This window comes from Babylonia areolata, chromosome 23 (assembly GCF_041734735.1).
Source record: "Babylonia areolata isolate BAREFJ2019XMU chromosome 23, ASM4173473v1, whole genome shotgun sequence".
In the NCBI taxonomy this organism is placed as follows: domain Eukaryota; kingdom Metazoa; phylum Mollusca; class Gastropoda; order Neogastropoda; family Buccinidae; genus Babylonia; species Babylonia areolata.
This window is the reverse complement of record NC_134898.1, coordinates 21,218,512-21,226,011: the sequence shown is the minus strand read 5'-3', so window position 1 is coordinate 21,226,011 and position 7,500 is coordinate 21,218,512. Positions and strand designations below refer to the sequence as shown.

Below are 7,500 nucleotides of genomic sequence, written 5' to 3'. Positions count from 1 at the left end.
AATACAGAGAGTCCGTGCGGGTGTGGGTTCGAATGTTTGTTTGTAGGAGGAAGGTGGCAGGATGGTTAAGACGCTCGTCTGAAATTTACAGTCTGAGTTTGAATCCCTATCTCTCGGCCTTTCTCCCAAGTTTGACTGGAAAATTGGAATCAAACTGAGCGTCTAGTTATTCGGGTGAGTAACTACATTCGGATGTCAATTTAGATGTTGTTGTGGATGCTAACTGATGATAACAATAATGATGATGTATACAAAGAGAACTAAAAGACGAGCGGGTAACGCCACACTTTGTCCCCCTCCCCCTCTCTCTCTCTCTCTCTCTCTCTCTCTCTCTCATTCCCAATCCAGCAAGTATTGGTGATGGAATACAAGGAATAGACAAGCATTTGATGTGAACGTCGCTTGTGTGGCGTTAGACATTCGTCTTTTAGTGCCCCCTGTATATATTGTGTCGTCGAAGACGGAGACGAGGGGAGGGAAGGAGTGGGTGGAGAGAAAAAAAAAGTTAATTGAAAACTCGAAGAGTATAGTTTGTTCCCTAGCCCATGGTTCTCAAACTAAACTTTTTATTTTTTTTTAATTTTTTAAGTCTCTTGTTTTTTTCTACCTGACCGTCTCTGTTTGTTTGTGTCTCTGTTTGACTGTCACTGTTTGTCGTGTCTGTCGTTCTCTGTCCTCTCTCTGTCTCTGTCTGTCTCTGTCTCTTTTCTCTCTTTCTCTGTCTGAGTGTTGTAATTGTGTCTCTCATGTGCCTCTGTTCATACACTCTTTTTTTTTTTTTTTTCTTTATCTTTCTTTGTCTGTTTCTCCATCTGCCCTCATCTCTCTAGCTCTGTCTTTGTCTGTCTGTCTATCTGTCTCAGTCTCTCTCTCTCTCTCTCTCTCTCTCTCAATGTATCTCTGTGTCTCTTTGTGTGTCTCTCGTCACACGCTCTATCTTTGTCTTTCTGTCTCTGTCTCTCTCTATCTCGTGTCTCAGTCTCTGTCTTTGCCTCTATTCTTCTTCTTCGTCGTCGTCTTTTCTTCTCGTCGTTTTTTTCCCACCTTTTTTCCTTCTTCCTCTTTTTTTAAATTTTTTTTATTTTATTTTTTAAAAGTCTTTTTGAATTCAATTTTGGTAAACGGGGTCTGTGGAAACCAGCTATACTGGGCGAGTTGTTTACGAGACGTCCGGGGCAACAGGGATCTAGTCAGGGGAGGCAAGTGGCCTCCGGGTCAGAATTGTAGACAAGAGTTGTCGGAAATGTATGGCGGCCGGGTGAAATGGGGTTCACTGGGGCTGTTTCCGAAGTTCACGGAATGAGGCGCGCGCGCGCGTGTGTATGTCTGTCTGTATGTATGTATCTATGTATGTGTGTGTGTGTGTGTGGAGAGGGGAGGGGGAGGGGGAGGGTGCAAGCTCATAAATATTTGTATGTTTGCGCGCGCGCATGTGTAAGTGTATATGTTAGTCAGTTTGCGTGCGTGTCTGTATGTTTATGTCTGCGAGTGTGTTTGCGTAGTGTGTGCGTGTGTATGTATGTGTGTTTGTGTGTCTGCGGCGTGCGAGTGTGTGTGTGTGTGTGTGTGTGTGTGGTTGACCGAGATAGACTCAGCACGGATGTACAGGGAGAGGATAATTCATAGTGTTGTTTGTTTCTCGTGTGAAGGGGGCTGAGGCAATGCACAATACAATGAAAAGTCGCTTCTGAAACACATTATATACATATAGTTTGGAAAGAACTGATCGAATATGAATATCGATCTTTATTCGTTTACTTATTTGTTTATTCATTTATCTATCCATTTATTCATTTTAAACCATTCATTTATCCACACGTTTTAATTCGTTCATTTATTTGTTTATTTGATTTGCAGTGTACTAAATTCCTATAAGATTGATTGTTCATATTCTTTTTCATTCTGATAACCCGCCTTCGTGTCAACAGAGAGAACAGGCAGGCAGCGCGAAACAGCGAGGATGTTCGATTCGGGAAGGAAAAGAAAATGTAGAACAAGAAACTAGAGAACGAATAATTATTGATTTCTATAGCAGTTATTCATTCCGAGGCTTTTAAGATGAAGAGGGGAGAAGCGATCGATTTTTTTTTTTCATAGTCGTATTTTATTCTTATAACTCATCTTGTGTAATATAAGAAGTAATAGACAGCGCAAAATGGCGTGGACATCCTTTTTCTGAGAAGAAAAGAAATGAAGGAGAAACAAAACAAAAAAAAACAAAAACAAAACAAAAAAACAACGAAAAATATCACAGAAAAAATATCGTCTCATACAGCAGTATCTCCTTCCTGTAAGATGGAATAAAAGGCGAAAGGCGATAGATTTTTCATACTCTTTTTTATTTTTTTATTTTTTTTATTTTTTAATAAAAACTCATCTTCATATAATGTGAGAACTAGCAGGCGGTGAAAAAATAGTGTAGATGTCGGTTTCGTTTCGGGGAAAAATAAAATAAAATATCATAGAACGAATGTATTTTCTTACAGCTGCAATTCTTTCCTATAAGATGGAAAAGGGCAAAGCGACCCTTTTCTCATACTCGTTTTTATTATTTATTTATTTATTTATCTTATATAATAGCTCATCTCCATGTAAAGTGAAAAGTAACAAGCAGTGCAACAATGGTGTGGATATTCCTTTCGTTTCTGGAACAATAATATAAAAAAAAAATCATGGAAGGAATATCGTTTCTTACAGCAGTAATTCATTCCTTTGAGATGGAAAAATGGGGGAAAGCGACCGTTTTCTCATACTCATTTTTATTATAATACCTCACCTTCATGTAAAGTGAGAACTAACAGGCAGTGGAAAAAATGGCGTGGATAATTGTTTCCGGGGGGGGGGATCATAGAACGAGTATCGTTTCTTACAGTAGTAATTCATTCTTGTAAGATGGAAAGGGGGAAGGTGTAGAGGCGGACAGGGTAGAGGTGGCGAGGAGTGGAATGGAGGGGGAGGGGGTTGGGGGGGAGGTGGTGATTAAGGGAGGTTGCGTGTCTTCGTGTGACTCTTACGTTTCCGTCTTGTCAGTCTGTCGGGATTTGTGTATTCTATATCTGTCTGTCTGTCTGTCTGTCTGGTTTGTCTATAGGCTGTATCCTCGCTGTATGTATGTATGTCTCTGCTTTGTCTATAATATGTATCCTCTCTCTGTCTTTCTGTCTGTCGCTGTATTAGTCGTCTAGAGATAGCGTTAAAGCTTTAGCGACGGGCGGGCCCAGACATATTTTCTTCTTCTTCGTCTTCTTCTTTCTTCTTCCTCTTCTTTTTCTTCTGCCCCTGCAAACACTGGGAATGTGACGTGACATCGCCGGGTCCCTGTAATCATCAGACGAGAAGGAAGCGACGGCACGGAGTCTGGATAATATGTATAATATGGGAAGCGATAGATTATTAGCACGTCGCGTCTGAGACCTAGCGAGCTAGCCAACAGCGCGCGAGCGCTCCTGCGCCGGTGCGCGTGTGCTCGCACACACTCGCATAACGTAATAATGATAATAATAATAATAATAAGAAGAAGAAGAAATGCAGGCTTATATAGCGCAGTACCCCCATCTTAGATGGGGCTCACCGTGCTTTAAAATAAAATATACAGATTCAAGACTAACTGACATAAAGATATGTACAAAGTCAACACAGTCTCACATACACACGTACGAGCGCACAAACATACACACACACACATAATCAAGTATATTTGCGCGCATGCGCGTGCGCACACAGAAACACACACATACACTTACACGCAAGCCCGCACGCGCGAGCGCGTACACACACACGCACACACACACGCACACACACACACACACACACACACACACACACACTCTGCATGTATTTATAAACACGTGTCAGACTCTTCAGAGTCAGTGTTATTGCCATTTGAAGTCATCGTCTATCATGACTTCCAGGAGGCCGTGCTCGAGGGCTTGTTCAATGGAGTTATCATCGACATTGAAGGCTGGGACAGGGGATCCTTTGTATGCTTTTGTCTTGACGTCATAATGATCCTTTTTGATTTTAGCTCCATTTAGAAATATCTTTAAAGCATGTTTGAAGATACTGTTGAAACGAAGCAACGCAGATAGCACTAGTATGAAGGGAAGTGTTATCTGAAAAACGAAGACACAAGACTCTGTGGTCTGATATAGACAAAGGGAGATAATCGATAAAACGCAGAATACAAGTGGTCTCAGAACGGATCCTTGAAGAACTCTACTTTTTACTGCTCTCATTGAAGAGATGTTACCATTGGTAAACACATGTTGTGTTATGTCGGTAAGGAATGAGTTGAAGGGAGATAGCGTGGTTGGGTCTCTGAGATAACAATGACATCTTTTAAGTACTATTTTGGGTGAACGATATCAAAAGCTTTTTCACGTTACCCCCCACCCCCTAAAAAACAAAAACAAATCAACAACAAAACAACCCCCACATAATCAGGCTAACAGACTAATGCTGCTTGACATGAATGTTTGAATAACGATGTCCCAACTGGAAAGTATAGAAAAGGTTTGTCTGTTGGGGAGGGGGGGGGGTGTTGTTGTTGTTTTGTTGGGTTTTTGTTGTTGTTGTTTTTGTTTCAAGGTATTTCATGAGGCGTTTGTGAACACTGAAAGAAGTGAAATAGGTTTCTTTGGTGTGTTTTTTTTTTTTTTTAATCTGACGTGTCTTTTCACTTCGGTAATGGGATAGCTTTTTTTTCTGACTTAAGGGCAGGGGGTTGATACTCTATTCAATGCACAAGTTATAGATAAATGTAAGGTTTTTAAAGATTCAATGATGTGAGAGGAAGTACAAGTTTCGGAGGAGAGTGAGGAGAAGAAGAAGAAGACACAAACACCTCTCTCTCTCTCTCTCTCTCTCTCTCTCTCTCTCTCTCTCTCTCTCTCTCTCTCTCTCTCTCTCTCACTTGCAAAAGAAGAATAGGAGATGAGAGAAGAAGGCACAGACGAGCCTCGTTTATACCGAATCATGATCAATGCATCTTTCGATATAGTGGCGTCAAATTTGAAAGACTCATCAAAAGATAATCAAATATCGCTTGAAAAACAACAACAAATTCAATTATGAAATAAAAGTATCGGGAATATGGGTAAGAGACACAGATGCAGACAGACATACGGACAGAGAGACAGGTGGACGTATGGAGAAAGAGACATGCCGATTGATAGCCTCGCCAAGAGTTTTGTTGTTGTTGTTGTTTCTATAACAGAGTAGATCCATTGCACAGGCTCTATCGATTCTGGAAACCTCTGTGGAATCAGGGACACTTCATTGCTTTTAGAATACATGAGCACGTCAATCAAATTTTGCTTTCATCATGAATCTGTCAGTGCGCTTTTGATTTTTGGCGTTTGTGATAGTTACCACAAAATTAGAATTAAAATATGATTGGAAAAAAAAAAGAAGAAAAATGATAATAGAACGTACATACTAAATCATCGTAAATTTCGGGTTTTGTATTTTAGCGAGTACCAAATATATATGTTTTCTCATAAACGTTTCTTTTCGGTTACTACTGTACTGGTACCACTTCTGCTGTTCACGAATTGCGAATGCTACTGCTGCAACTGCATGCTGCTTCTGTTACTTTAAAGTGGAGGTCTTTTGACTCATAAAACACATACGAAGTTCGCATGGGAAGAAGGCATTCGAAATTTGCATGCGATGACAACAACGATTCGTCCAACACAGACAAGAAATTTACCGGCCAGATAATAATGATTACTGTAACGCAGCTCTTTAAGTGCTGAAGAAGGGATGTAAAGCAAAGAGCAAAGAACCGACTTTGGGGTGAACAACCTTTTGAAGTTTTTTTGTTTTTTGTTTTTTTCAGCAGGGTGCTTTCAACAACAGAAACAAGGAACTTAATTTTGACGAAGAAATGCATGCGGGGTTAACAAGGGAGCAATCTGTTCATGTAATGAACCTGGTAGTAGATGGGGGGGTTTCTCATCAAACACTGCCTCTGCTGAGATAGAATCTGCCCAAAGATCGGTAAAATTGGCATGCGAAGCAGCAAAAAAAAAAAAAAAAAAAAAAAAAAAAAGGTTCGCTTCCTCATGCAAAAGAAAAGTTTCGCAGCAAAAGTTCGTGCGAAATTCGGGTCTTTGAATGTACGCAATGACCCATAGGTTATTCGAGTCATGGAATTTGGAATTTCTCTTTTAGTCTTCGTATTCTTTACTGCCTGCCCAGTTTATGATTTTTTTTTCCTATGCTTGCCCAGAATCTCGTTCCTCGCCAGTCTTAAAAGCCCCGAGACCGCCAGTAATCCTTGAGGAGGGATTATAGAGACCTGGCTTCCCCTAAAAGAGAGATAAATAATCTGTGTGCCCTTTTTCTCCTTCTTCCTTCTTCTCCCAAGATGTCTTCTGCTGAGAAAGAGAGACAGACCGACAGAGAGAGCTAATGGCATTTTTCACCTTTTACAGACAGCTAGCTCTTTTCTTCTTTCTTCTTCTTCTCTTCCTTTTTTTTCTGGAATCCGTCTTTTGCCTTGTAGTCTTTTTGTCAGCGTTCCCACTGGGTAGGCTTTGAAATGACGGTGATGCTTAAATCTGGAGCTTCGGGTCACGGTTGATGTTCGGTGTTTTGTCTGGAGGGGTGTTTGGGGGTGGGATGATGGTGGTGCTTTGTCTGGAGAAGAGGGAGGGGGGTGGTGGGTCTGTAGTTTGTCTGAGGGATGTTAGGGGGGAGAGGGGAATGTGGTGTTTTGTCTGGAGTTGTTTCGGGAGGTGAGGTGGGGGGGGGGGGGGGGGGGGGAGGGTGTTTAGGAAGGTGGGGGTTTGTCTGGAGGAGAGTTAGTGGGAGAGTGGAGGCAGTGTTTTCGTCGTGAGGGGGAGGGGGGAAGGTGGTGTTTTGTCTGGAGGGGTGTTATTGGGAGGGGGGGAAGGCGGTGTTCTGTCTGGAGGTGAGTTATGGGGAGGGGGGAAGGCCGGGGTTTGTCTGGAGGGGTGTTAGGGGGAGGATGGGGGTGGGGGGGGTTGTCTGGAGGGGTGTTAGAGGTAGAGGAGAGTTGGTACTTTGTCTGAAGGAGAGAGGGGGGGGGTGAGGGGGCAGGCGGTGTTTTGTCTGAAGGAGAGGAAGAGGGGGGGGGGAGAGGCAGTGTTTTGTCTGTTAGGGAGTCGGGGGGAAGGTGGTTTGTCTGTTAGGGAGTCAGGGGAAGGTGGTTTGTCTGTTAGGGAGTCAGGGGGAGAGGGGAAGGCAGTGTTTTGTCTGTTAGGGAGTCAGGGGAAGGGGGCAAGGCAGTGTTTTGTCTGTTAGGGAGTCAGGGGAAGGGGGCAAGGCAGTGTTTTGTCTGTTAGGGAGTCAGGGGAAGGGGGCAAGGCGGTGTTTTGTCTGTTAGGGAGTCAGGGGAAGGGGGCAAGGCGGTGTTTTGTCTGGAGGGGTAATAGGGGGAGAGGGGAAGGCAGTGTTTTGTCTGTTAGGGAGTCAGGGGAAGGCGGCAAGGCGGTGTTTTGTCAGGAGGGGTGATAGGGGGAGAGGGCAAGGCAG

The 7,500-nt window shown here is 42.9% G+C and overlaps 1 protein-coding gene across 1 annotated transcript in view; it reads left to right on the top strand.

The window, feature by feature from the left end:
- Nucleotides 1-7,500, top strand: part of LOC143297611 (CUB domain-containing protein 2-like) — a 196,518-nt gene that overhangs the window by 154,074 nt on the left and 34,944 nt on the right. The gene's annotated exons all lie outside the window — the stretch shown is intronic.